Source organism: Ambystoma mexicanum, chromosome 4q (genome assembly GCF_040938575.1).
Source record: "Ambystoma mexicanum isolate Mex_15411 chromosome 4q, UKY_AmexF1_1, whole genome shotgun sequence".
NCBI lineage: Eukaryota > Metazoa > Chordata > Amphibia > Caudata > Ambystomatidae > Ambystoma > Ambystoma mexicanum.
Genome location: NC_090928.1, coordinates 416993574 through 417008285, shown reverse-complemented (window position 1 = coordinate 417008285; position 14712 = coordinate 416993574).

Sequence of the window (14712 nt, the reverse complement as noted above, 5' to 3'; positions counted from 1 at the left end):
GGGAGGTCTCTTCCCATGAGACCCTCCTGCTGAATAACACCCCCACAGGGACTATCAGGTAGCAGCTTCACCACCCTGGCCTTATGGGAAGGGGCTCCCCCCTTGGGGAGAAGTGACGACATGTCTGGATTCACCACAGAAGCCATTGAAGCAATCTCATGCACAACCGCACCGACTCGTCCCTGAGATCAAAGGACATTGATCTTCGGAAATATGTTCGCCACTCGGTCCTCGGGTGGGATAGCCCGGCCCAGGCGAGTGTCCAAGATCGCCCAAATAAATCTGAGAACTGGGACAGTGAAACCTGGGACTTTTTGAAGTTCAGGGAAAAGCTGAAGCTGTGCAACAGGCTGCATGTGCGGATAAGATGCTCTGACACTAGATCTGGGTAGCAAGCTCGGACGAGCCAGTTTTTAAAGGGAGGAAAGACATGAATACTCTCCCTCCTCTTGAGGAGAGCTACCACCAACTTTTTGAAAAACCATGGGAGCCAAAGTAAGATTGAATGGCAGGACCTTGAACTGGTAATGGTGTTGGCCCACCGCAAACCTTCCTGTGCTTCTGAAGGCACAGGGAAGTAGGCCTTCTGAAGTTCCTGCAATATCAACGATATCTGTAGATAGAGGGCTTGCAGAATCTGGGCAAGGGTAACCATCTTGAATCTGTCCTTGCAAAGGCACAAATTCATCAGACACAGATCCAGAATGGGAGACAAGCATGCATCTTTCTTCGGCACCAGGAAATAGGTGGAGTACCACCTCCTGCCTCATTCTCATCACGGCACCAGTTCTATCGCACTCTGTAAAAGAAGCTGACATAACTCCTCAAGGATGATGGAATCCGGAGTCAGGGTGGTAGTCTGAGGGCCATGGCCCGGAGGACACTGAAGGAATGGGAGACAATGTCCCTTATGAATGAGCTGCAAGGGCCAAGCGTTGAACATGGTCCTTGACCATTCCAAGCTGAATAAGGAAAGCCTCCCACCCAACAGTGTTGAGTAAGGAATACATTATTTACATGCTACTCCTGTTCTCCAGCATTGGTATCTTTCATGGATTTACATGCTCCTAAATATTCTCTGTTGTCGGACTAGGATTCCTCAGTAATGTTTTAACAGTTTTCCATTTCCATTTTTAAAACTGCTTGTCACTTTAGTGGTCTATTAGAGCCGTGTTGGGTCATACTGCTTATGAGAAACCAGAGGGTGTCTCACCCACTAGTCCCCGGGGATCTCTCGGTTTGTCAGGGAACGGCCATCGCCTTTGGATCCAGACCCTGGAGGTGGACCAGTGCAGGAGGATCACCTTGGTGAGGGGTCTTCGGAGAGTGGGGGGTGAGACAGCCGATGGTGAGACGCGGTATTCCCCCCTTTTTTGTTCATCTACCCCATCCTATTTTGTAGGATTTTCCAAAGACCCAACTCCCTCCCCCCCTTTTTACACAAATACTGGGCGGGGAAGAGGGTGACTGACAGTAACCATATTAACTCTCTCACATCGTACTGGACATGTTGCGTTAATCGGGTCAGGCAAAGTCAGGTACTTTAGACTAAGTGCATACACCTAATACCAGTTAGCTCTCCTCACACAAATAAAAGCCAACAACTAAAGACACACTCTGAGCAAGGCGGAACACGAGTATGAGCGGAACTTCTGGGATGAAGGCACACCTACTGGAGCAGAGCATTGGTCCCAGGGAAGAGAGCAGCAGGCCGAAAACCCCAAGGGCTCCCTACTGGAGTTTGTTGCCGCCGACAGATTGCGAAAGACATGTGGAGAAGGCCAGATCCCACAAGTGAAGATTGCATTGTGTTTCAAGGACCCCAGTGACCCTCCCGGGTGAACGGCAGAGTTGGGGAGGCCCGGCCAAGCCTGTGGTACTAACCTTGACTCATTAATTAGAAATAGCAAAACAAGGAAGAAGCGCACACAACCGGTGAGTTGGCAACCAAACTGAAAGACTGGTGTGTTAAAGCGAATGATATCACAAGTGAAGGCTGCACGCATGTGGATGAGATGCGAAGAAAGGCAGACCTATGAATTAACTTTGAAGTAAATAGGAGCTGTGAGGTCAACAATACTAAGTAACAGAGTGGTCTGGCGAAAGGAAGTAGCCCATTCGAAAGTCTCTGTGAAAGGTACATTGAAGCTATAAAGCAAACAAACAGCAAAAGTGAATTAAGCGAGAGTAAATGTGAACTTTGAGTCGAGTGGTCCTACGGTGGTCTGTAAAGAGACTCACAAACATTTGAAAGTCTTTGACATCCAAAAGGGGTCCGAGCCTGACTGAGAGAGACAATAAGCTTGGGGAAGGGAGCCCCCTTGCAAGTTTGTGTTGAACTTTGACGTGAGAGGTCGGAGCCCGACAGAGGGGGACCTACGTGAACTTTATGATGGAATACAATTTTGAAAGTCAAGAAAGAGACTTTAATGTGGAAGGCCAGTCCGGCCTCGATCCACGGTGTGGAACTGCTTCGAGTGTTAGAAACCGAGCCAGAGTGTGTCATCCTGCCTACAAGGACAGCCTTACTCCGTGAGGTTTAAAGTGAGGAGGAGAGCTGGTTCAACTACCTTTATTCTTTTGAACACTGATTTTTCCTTTGTATACATTTCTCCTTTTCATACTTTTTGTACAAGAGATAGGGCAAGCATTAGGTTTTTGTTAGCATACCATACAGGAACCCTCTTTCTCCTAATTTCCTCAGGCCCTGCCTCCTCCCACCTCTGGGCATAACAGCCCGCCTTTCCCAAATCCCAACAGTACGTAACACTCCCCAATAGGACCATTGAACACGGCAAAGGTTGAGGTGGGAAACTCGTGCTGGGATGAGGAAGTGACGGTACGTAATCTGAGCATTACCGCCACGTCCACTCTTCCTCAGTAATTAGTTCTCAATGAGGCGTGCCAACTCCAGAGAGAATGGGCCGAGCGCAAAGAAAAACACCAAAAGGCAAATGGAAAATGCAACCCAACCAACACCAATTTATTGACATACACATATTCAGACAGTAGCAACAATGTATTTCACAAGAGCGCCACACTCAATACACCCGCCCCAAAGGCCCCCGTCTCCCGGCCGTGAAGATTCAAACGATAGTGGATAATGAACGTGTGTGGATCAGACCAGATGGCGGCGCAGCAAATGTCCTGGATAGGAACACTGCGTGCCTCTGCTCAGGACGCAACCATCCCCCTCAGAGACCTGCCCTGCACACCAGACGGAAGGGGAGACCCCACAGATGAGTAAGCCAAAGCTATAGCATCCCAGAGCCAATGACTGAAGGTGGGCACAGACGCCTTCCGCTCGGGAACCTCCCTCCCACCCCCCAAAGGTAACTAAGAGGATAGGGGAGGAGCCGAAAAGCCCTAGTGCATTCCAAATAGAGCAGAACCGCCCACCTCACATCAAGAGCGGTCCAACGAACCTCCTTCGGGGAGGAGGGAGAGGGGGGAAAAGGAAGGAAGAACATTCTCCAGGGCAAGATGAAACTTAGAAACCACCTTAGGAAGAAAGGACGGGTGGCACTTAAACAACAAATCGGGGGAAACCACCAGGTATGGCGCCTCACAGGAGTGTGCACCAAACTCCCCCAACCGCAGTGCCGAAGTGATAACCACCAGCAAAACCACTTTCAAAGTGAGGATGTGAACGGAAGCCTTAGACAAAGGCTCAAAAGGTGAAGAGGACAGTGCCCGGAGGACCACGGGAGATCCCAGGAGGGCAACCCAAAAACAAGGACAGGCCGAGCAAGAGAAAAACTCTGGAGAAGGAAACCCACCAAGGAGTGACCACGCAAAGCCGGACCCCCAAAGGCACAAATCGCAGCCCACTGGGCCCTCAGGGTGGAGACAGAAAGACCCAAGTTAAACCCATCATGAAGAAACTGCAGCACAGGAGCCCCAGAACCCAAGGAGGAGGAACTGCCATGACTCAGACACCAGGACATTTAGTGCCCACAGTGCCTCTTGTAGGCCCTCAAGGTAGAAGGACGCTGGTCCCTCTGAATATGCGAAACCACTTTGTCAGAGAGTCCCCCAGAAACTAGGCACGCCCTTTCAGTTTCCAAGCCCCCCAGATCAAGTTCTTGGAACCCTGCACACTTAAGGGGCCCACCACCGGATCCAGATTCCCAGCAAGAGGCAAAATGGGGTACAGCCAATTCCAGGAGAAGGGGAAACCAGCACCTGCGAGGCCAAAGCGGAGCAACAAAGATCAGTACCACCCGAGAGTCCCAGATGGGTAGCAACACCGGCTGAAAGAGAGGGAGGGGCAGAAAGGCATACAGGAGCCCCAGCGGCTACGGGGATGTCCGAGCATCCACCCCCCCCATTCCTCTGGAGAGGGGAAATGGGTGAAAAACCAGGGGCCCTTCGCAGAATCCACCCAAGGAGTCCCCAGAACCCTGCAGATCCTCCAACAGACCACCTCCCGCAGCACCCACACCCACAGGGGAACACACAACTGTGGCGATCCGCCACGATATTGTCCCAGCCCCTGATGTGTCAATCAGACAGCGACAGACGATGAGACTCTGCCCAAGTACAGAGGAGAAGAGCAAGAGACTCCAAAGACCCAAACCGAGAGCTCCCCTGGCGGTTGATACACGCCACAGTGGCAGTATTGCCTGAGGAGAGGAGAACAGCCTGCCCCACCAAGACCGGGCAAAAGGACTTTACAGCCTTGAAGACCGATAAGAGCTCCCTCCAGTTGGAGGACCTGGCCGCGTCCCCCTGGGACCACTTCTCCTGCAGCTCCCGACCCAGGGCCATCGCCCCCCAACCCCACCAGGCTGGCGTCTACAATTGTAACAATGATCAGAGAGGGCGGACAAAGCATGAACCGCACCAACAGGTTTGGCAGGTGCAGCCACCAACAGAGCTGGTCCCTGATGCAGGGACCCACAGGGATAGGAGCCTCGAAGTCCAGAGACAACTCTTTACAGAACCTTTGGATAAGGAGCAACAGGGGACGTAAGTGAAGTCTCGCCCAGGGAACAAGGAAGACACATGCCAGCATGTACCCCTGAGCCCGAAGAAAGTCCCTAACCGGGGCCAACTCCCGAGCCAGACGATGCACCAGGCAGTCCTGCAGTCTCTGAGCTCTGACAAGGGGAAGAAGAACACGCCCCCCAGCAGTCCAAAACCTGGCCCCAATGAACTGAAGATCGTGGAAGGGCTGCAGATGAGATTTTGTCTGGTTTATGAGAAACCCCAGCGAGGACAGCAGAGCACAAGTAGACTCTGGGTGTTGCAGCAGAAGAACTCTCAACTGAGCCTCCAAGAGCCACTCGTCAAGGTACGGAAACAGCTGAATCCCCCAGAGGTGTAGAACGGCGATGACCAGCCCCAGATCCTTGGCGAAGACCCAAGGAGCCGACTTCAGACCGAAAGGCAGGGTCCGGAACTGGAAATGATCCTTGCCCACTGCAAACCTAAGAAACATCTGATGAGCAGACAAAATGGGAATGTGCAGGTAGACGTCCTGAAGATCCAGGAAAACCAGGAAATCTGAGTCCTTCACCAGAGGAATTACCCGCTGAAGACAATCCATTTAGAACCTCTGAGTCACAATGTGCCGGTTCAAAACTTTGAAGTCTATAATCAGATGGAAGGACCTCAAAGGTTTGGGCACCAGAAAGACAATGGAGTACCCCCAGACCCTTCTCTGATCGAGGCACCAGCTGAAGGACATGTAGAAGCAAAGAACCAGGCATATATGTTCATCAGTTGGTTTATTGCTTATATGGGTAAGCTGGATAGCAGAGACCCCCAACCATCTCCACAGAGCAGCATCAACTGATATAACTTCAAACAGTAACATTCTAATAACAATGCATAAGAACCAACATGTGTCATCACTGAACAAGGTTCTATTCAACATACAGAAGCTGCCCAGATAAACACCATAACACACCCCCCTCCCTTATCTGAATAACAAAACACTATTTACACAAAAATTAGGCTTAGTTACACATACTATTAAAATAGATAAATCGTGCAGGACATGAACACCTTAAGTTGCACGATGCGAGATAAGACGTATGCATGTCCTCAGCAAATCTTACCTCTTTACCCTTGCAACTCTCGCCAAACTCCACACCTGTCCACTCTCCAATTTCACAGCTCCCTCAAAAACTTGTGCAAGCCTAACGGGCTCTAAATACAATAGATCACCCTTTCTGTTTATGACAGCGTTCCTTATCCTGACTAGATCACCAACTTCAACTGCCGTTCTTTTTCTTGGAAACTTCTCATTGACCTTTTTGACCCACTTTTTCTTTCGTTCATCCATACTCCTCTTCACTTCCTCCACCACTTTATCTGTCTCTTTCGCCTGGCCTAACCAAGCCGGGGACAACATCGTACTACCCCTCTGTCCTCTCATTAACTCAAATGGACTGACTCCTGTTTCAGCGTTTGGGGCCATCCGCAAAGCATGCATTCGTTCCTTTACCGCAACCTTCCTGTCTAGCCCACTCACAACCGCATTCCTAATGCCTTCCATTATACAGCGGTTGACTCTTTCGATCATACCATTGGCTTGAGGATAATACAATGCCGTCTTTTTATGTTTGACGCCACATTTGTACATGTACTCCTGGAAGAAACCTCCCGTAAACTGTGGACCATTATCTGTCAACACACTCCTTGGCAACCCTTCCCTCTCGAATATTTCTTCCACAAATGCCACAACAGACTGACTCGTCACTTCTCTCAATACTTTGAACTCCGTCCACCGCGAGAACATATCCACTAAGGCCAACACAAACCTACCTCGACCTCTGCTCATATCCACTGGGCCCAAAACATCCATGGCAAGATCCTGCCAGACACCCTTCGGACTTTCAACTCCTCTCACAGCTTGCACCACAGCGGATATACCTTTTCCTGACCTTATGCAGTCTACACATCCTCCTACAGTCTTCTCAATCTCGCGGTCCATACCCGGCCACCAATAATCAGCCTTAATCACCCCTTTGGTCTTATGCGTGCCAATATGACCTTGATGATTAATAGCTATAAGTCTTTTCCTTAGACACACAAGAACAACAAGTTTGTCCCATCAATATATTAGCCCATCTTTCACTGAAAGTTCAACTCTCACCTCCCACAGAGCTCGTTCTTCACCAGATAACAATCTTTTCTCCGGCCAGCCATCTTTAATGAAACTTGTTATGCGCCTCCACATCTCATCAGACATGGATACTTCAATCCATTCTTCATTGTGAAGCACACCTTCAACCATGGCAAAAACCATGTTCTCATTTTCAACAGACCCTTTCTCATCATCCTCATCTTTAAATCTTACTCTGGATGCATGATCAGCCTGCACATTGTCCTTACCAGCCACTACTTCAATGTTAAACATGTGGCATTGCAATCTTGTCACCCAGCAGGCAACCCTCCTCGACACCTTGTCCAAACCTTTGCTTTCAAAAATGGCCTTCAACGGTTTGTGATCCGTTCTCAATACAAATTCCTGTCCCCACACAAAGTTTTTCAGCTTCTCTATGCCCAATGACATGCCAAAGCCTCTTTTTCCAACACAGAATAGTTTAGTTCAGGACCTCTTAACATGCGTGATGCATGCAACACCACTGACTCTCCCCCTCCAATTCCTACTTGTGACATAACCACTCTGATGCCAGTTTCACTCGCATCAACAGACAATATCGTCCTCTTCTTGGTGTCATACATTGCCAAAGGCTTGGCCATATCGATTTTGGACTTCATCTCAAAAAATACTCTTTCACATTCTCCATCCCAAACAAACTCCACCCCTTTCCTCAACAATGCTCTGAGTGAGTTCACACTATCAGCAAAGTTTTCTATGAAACAGTGGTAAAACTCTATTGTTCCCAAGAATGATCGTAATTCTGCCTTATTTTTCGGAGACTGCAATCTCTTTATACCATCTACTAGAGCTTTCTTAGGCCTTAGACCTTCTTCCAATATTTCGTGTCCTAAATATTCTACAACCTGAGTAGAAAAAACTCATTTCTCACTTCGCAAAGTAATGCCTCGTGCTCTGAATATTTCCAAAACCATACACAGTTTCCTTTTTAGATCCTCTTCAGTACTTCCACAAATTAACACATCATCTTGGAAACAACATACATTTGTAATACCTTTGAATAATCTATCCATGACTTTTTGGAAAACCGATGAAGCTGATATTAATCCGAACGGCATGCGCCAAAACTGGTAGATGCCTTTGTATGTAATAAAAGCCGTCAGCTTCCGTGACTCAACATCTAGGTTAATCTGATGGTAGGCGCTCGCCATGTCTAATTTGGCAAAGTATTTGGCGTTCCCTATTCTGGTCAAAAGTTCTCCCATATTCGGGAGCGGACCTTCCTCAATATCCAATTCACTCAATTCTGGCAGTGTTTCAAAGATTCTCTGCCCTTCATACCCAAGAAGATGCATGAGCATAGACACTTTTCTTTCAACCAACATGCCATTACCACATGTAGCCTTCACGTAATGTATGAACCCTCTCTTCCAGGGCCCCCATTTAATTCTTGGAGGGCCAGGAGTCGGTAAGACCATCTGCAGCCCTGGGACTCCAGACAAAGCCATGGCGCTTATCAAATGTCTGTAGAGCGCTCCAAGTCTGCCCACCAAACCACACAGCACAGATAAATGACTAGTATAAGTTCACCTTCAGTGGAGTCAAAATCCCCAAGGAAATTTCATCAGCCTAAATGTACCTTCCAATGTTTGTCAATGCTCACCTCCGTCACAGTGACTAAAAACCATCTTGCTGGGTAATGTTCCCAACAAACAATGTAGCGTTAGAATCTGACTCCACAATCCAGATCCAACTAGACGATCCGACAACAGCTGTGATGAAACTCACTTCCGCAGCCTCGATGCTGCGTGCGACCCGCACCCGGCTGCCCTCCAATGGGCAAAATACCTTTGGGGACGGTGGACCGCCCACCGCGCACGTAACAGCTTGGGCTGCTCTCCGTGCGCGTCACATCTCAGATGCTACTCAGCTGCTCTCCTCAAACACACAGCGGACGACTTCCGCACGGCTTGGGCTGCTCTCCGTGGGCGTCGCAGCTCAGACGCTACTCAGCTGCTCTCCTCGACGCACGGCGGACGCCTTCCGCACATGTGACACGTCACAAGTCCACAGTCGAGGTGCCTTCCTTGAGCTCTCCAGGGCGCGCGACCCCTCTTCTGTGGGCGCGTCTCCTCCACCCCCCAAAAAGACACGCTTACAGCACCAAACGCCGGATGAGCCCAGTACGCTCACCCCAGACGCAGGCGGAACACAAGCGATGCTGCGATGTTAACCGAAGCCTCGGTAGTACAGGCAGTCTGCTTTGAGTCACGGCCAGCGACCAGATATAAACACCTCAAGTAGGCGCTGATGGGTGCAGGCACTCTCCGTCGATCCAGACGACACGGGGGTTATTGGAGGGAGGGCAGCTCCCCTTTTACAGGCCTGGCGGTTGGGTGTGTCAGACTGGATTCAGAATCCTCTCTCACACTCCAGCCACTGCTTTCCTGCTGCAGCACATCCCACCCTCGTCACAAATGTAGAAGCAAAGAACCAGGCATATATGTTCATCATTTGGTTTATTGCTAATATGGGTAAGCTGGATAGCAGAGACCCCCAACCATATCCACAGAGCAGCATCAACTGATATAACTTCAAACAGTAACATTCTAATAACAATGCATAAGAACCAACATGGTGTCATTACTGAACAAGGTTCTATTCAACATACAGAAGCTGCCCAGATAAACACCATAACACAACCCTCTTGGAGCAAAGTTCCCAGAGCTCCCGCCGCATGGACAACCTCTTGACAGGGCACCTGAGCAAGGGCGTCCAGATGAGACCAGACTGAACAGCAGGGGAGACCAATTCCAACTTGTACCCCATCTCACCAGACGATTGACCCAGACATCCCCCGAGAGGTGGGACAATTGCTTTCAAAAGAACATCAGGCGGCCCCCGACAGGCCCAGTGTCAGGACTTCTGCTGGCGAGGGGAGGGGGAGAGACTGGACCCGAGTGGCACTTCCGCCCAGGCACAGGCCGAGCCCGACTCCTAGGGTGGGGGCGAGCCACTGGGGAGGGGCTGCCACCCTGGCAGAACCTCTGCAAGCAGGGGCCGACGTCCGACACAGCTGGCCAGCATGTTGGTCCGCTTTGAAAACCTTATGGACCTTGTCCGCCAGGGAATCCCAAACAGCATTCATCCTTCAAAAGGAATTTTCATGGCAGTAGACTTGTGTTGGGCATCCATCTTCCAATCCCTGGTAAGAATGTGCCCACGACCCCCCACTATGGAACCCATGGACATGGCGGCCACCTTCAACCCATCATACACCAAGTGAGACAAAAACTCCACCTGAGACTTGACGGCCTGTAGACGGGGTGCAGGATCCGAGCTCTCCCCCGCCACATTCAGGGCGGACTTCAGACTCCCAAAGCCAGCTTCCGCCATGTATGAGGCATAAGTGGCAGCTCTCTAGGCCAAATGAGGCCCTCCATAAGCCTTCCTCAAGGGGGTATTCACTTTACAATCCATTGGGTTCCGAAGAGAATCAGCCAAGGCCAAGGACGACCTTCCCACCAGACTGGGAATGATGTCATCCACCAGAACCACCTGCAGCAGGGCCATCTCCTCCCCCTGCAAGGGATGCAGCTTGGCAAAGAACCTAGGGGCCGCTCACTTGTCCGGATCAGCCCACTCCCTCAAAATATCAGTCTTCATTTCAGAGAGAAGCGGAACACCCTTCATGAGAGTGCTCTTAAACTGAGGGGGCTAAACACCTCCAGCCAGAGTATACGGGGTGCAGAGTCCAGAAACCCCAAATAATGGGACATCTGAAGAAGAACATCCGCCGTGGCCTCCTTGTCCAGGTACTTGCCCTTGAAATCAGTTGACCTCTGGGAATCACCCATACTGCAGGATGAGGTGTCCGAGCATGAGAAAGAGGAAACGGACACCCCCCTGCTGCGATGAGGCTGACTCTCCTCCTCCTGTAGGGCTCTCCCAAAAGCACGCAGGAGCCGGTCCTATGGCACCCTACACCTCCTCTGCCACTTAGAGGGGGAGGGGAACAGGAAGAAGAGGAATAGGAAGGCGAAGGAGAGCGAGGCTCCACATGGCGAGATTTTGAAGAGCACTTCCCCATGGCGTCAGCACCAACAACCAGAAGCTGAGGCCTGCAAGCACAGAAGAGCAGCCAAAGACGAGGAAGGCAACAGAACTACAGGCCCTTGCACACAAATATGCCAGTAACAGCGGGAAGGACAGGTTGCTAGGCAACCACAAACCCAGCCCGGGAGGCCAGGTGCACACAATCAAGTCAGCCAAAAACCAGGCCTGCTCCCGTTTACCTCCGCCCAGGATGAGACCACCCCTGGCCATGCAGCCCTGGAGGGTGAGCCGCTCCACGATGCCCCACAGACCCGCCCCCAACAGGGGCGGGTGACCTCAACCACCACCCCAAACTATGCTGGCAGCGGTAGGAGGGACCGAGCACCCCACCCGTACTCAACGGGGGGGCTCTGCTCAAAAACAAAGTAACATCTATGAAGTCCTACACTAAGGACACTACAGCAGTCTTGGTCCATCTAGGGACACTAAAACTACTAAGTGAAGAGATCTATATAGTCACCATGGATATTGAATCTCTGTATTCCAAAATTCCACAAGGAGAGACTTTACGAGTTGTCGAGAAAACATTAAGAGCCATTATGCCTCCGATTGAAATGCCCATTAACCTAGTCATGGAACTGGCAGAAATAGCATTGACCAGAAATGATTTCATGATTGATGAAAGGTATTATGAACAGATCTCGGGAACTGCAATGGGAGCCACTTTCGCCCCATCATTGGCCAACCTATATGTAGCTGAATTTAAGCAGCGTTTTATCTACCATTAATCAAATCCTTATACATCTAACATCTTGAGTTGGCATCATTACATAGAAAACATCCTCATGTTCTTCGAAGGGATAAAGGAGAATCTAAATGCATTTATGAATTGGCTGAACAGCTTAGATCCATTCTTAAAATTCAGCCATGAAGCCAGTAAAAATACAGCGACTTTTTTAGACCTAAAACTATCCAGAAATGGACCCAGAAACTCCCTATTAGAATTCACAAGCTTCCATCAAAGAACTCTATGGGAGAATGTACCTTTCAGGCAATTCCTGAGATTCAGATGCAATTGTACTACAACAGGAATTTGACACACAGGCGTCAGAACTCAGTCAAAAACTCAGAGAGAAACTACCCAGAGAGGACGATACGACATGCTAGATAGAGAGCTTGGAACATCCCAAGGGAAACAACCCTATTACAACATCCAAAAAGAGAAAGGGATGAGAACCAGATAACGGCGGTATTTAGTCATTCACCGATAGTCAACCGGATCAAAAAAGAGATTCGGAAACTATGGTATCTATTGAATGTTGGAGAAAACCAACTAAGCATCCCCCTTTTTGCAATCAAAAAAAGGAGAAATATTGGTGATGCTGTGGTACATACCTACAGAGAGGAACAAGAAGATGGGGATAATCAACCTAGACTGTGGCAACAACCCAAGGCTTTAGGCCATGCAGTGTGTGATACATGCTCAGTATGCCCCTATACGAAAAGCTCTACAGCTATAGACATTGGGTGGACAACAATGTGGGAACAGAGAGTCTTCACAAATTGTGACACCAGCACCGTTGTATACTTGATCAAGTGCCCTTGTGATAAATACTACATGGGCATGACCACCAGAGCAATCAGAATTAGAATCTGTGAACACAGATCTAACATTAGAAGGAAAAGGCTGACTGCCCCTTTGGTGGAACATTTTGTTTTACACAACCACTCTGAAAATGACATAAAATGGACAGTAATAGAAAAGGTAGTGGTCCCAAAACATGGGGATAACCTGGGAGCCATGTTGTTGAGAAGAGAACAACAATGGATTTTTAGATTTAGCAGTCACCTGGTGGGTCTGAAGGAAGAAATTGGTTGGCAAACGCTTGCAGTCCAATAAAATCTCCCCTAACCAATGAAGCTGGATATAACCGTATTCAGAAAATGTACACAATTACTATCATCAGTATTTGGCCCGATGTACATAAGACAAATTTGGCACGAATAACGTAGACATGTATCCCTATGAAGTCACTATGTATCTATAAACCTGGGATACCGGTAACATCACTAAACCTCTTGCCTAAAAAGATACACATCAGATGTATCTGGTCAAAAATGTAATATCCCTGAGGACACAGCATATGCTGCCGCAAACCATAAATGGATCTTCGTAACAATATTGTATGGATAACAGTATCAGCTTCACGCCGACACGAACAACATTAGAATCGAAATACAAAAACTGTTATAATATATACAACAAAAAAAATCTGAATTTACAGCATTATTCACAGTGTAAATAACATCACTGTACACACATTTAACGCATGTGAAAATCGGGTAGAAACTATACCACAGACTGGAATTGCCACACTCGAGCAGTACCAACCACAAAAAGAGGACTCAACAGGTCTGGCGGTGCGGGGTTTAAGTGGTAGAACATGTAAATAATTGGACCTCCCAAAATGGCGATTGAGATGCCATCCCAGTGAGGTGCCGGATACATACTCCGTACTAGTCGAGACGAGGTGAGACTGGGTGCTTGTTACACGTTATAATCTATAACCTGCATCGCTCAAAATAGCCTACGCACGTTGGCCGATGCCAAACAGCGTGAGGCAAAGAAGTGATGCTCATATTATATTATCGTAACAGCGCCTCTTCCCCCCTTTTTTATACCAATGCAACATACGAGAGGGGATTACTTTGAAATCTGTATTATGGTGCCTGTTGGTCTCAATGAAAAGCAGCTGGCCCGAACTCTAAGAGATAGCGATGAAATATGGGTGTAAAAAGATAAGTGAATGATGCATGCAAGTCCATGGTCATTTGAGAATTGACATTGCAGTTGAAAGAAAGACACTGCTGACAAGTACCCCTTTCATAGTCGATGGAGGAATGTAATATGTTTACATGGAGAATGTGTTAAAAACCCTTTTCCAAAAATGTTAACTAAAACAGAATATCCTTACCCCAAAATAGATACTCGAGTACTCTTGTCATATGCAACGCACCCGCGAAAATTACAAACAAGAACACGCATGTGGGGGTGAGTATTCTGTGCCATTCTGGTTCATAGAGATAAACCATGAACACCTATTTATAGATGCATACTTAACAACAGAGTAATATAGACCCATATATCAACAGGTCAAGGAGCATAATACAATGCTTGAAAAAATCTCTGATATCACAGAACAGAGACTGGCTAGACACATATAGGATACCAGTTGCGACACTGGGATTGTGGTAAAAAACGTTAGACATGATATACAGTTTTGATAGCCCCCTCTTTGTATATTTTTTCTTTTCCACAATTCAAGGATTGAAAAAAAGCCTTGAGACATCCTGACACTTCATTCAAGGTGCCCCCCTCCAACTAGAGAAACGGAGTGCAAGACAAGAAATTGGAAGACTATCTCTTTTAATTATCAACTGTGACTATGCCTACCACAGTTTGAGTCCTGAAGAATGCGGAGAACTGGAACCATTCCGCTGAAACCGGTTGACCAATCGAGGGTCGGGTCCGACTCCCATGGCTCAGTACACTCAAAAGTTGAGCTTGTCCAAACTAGATT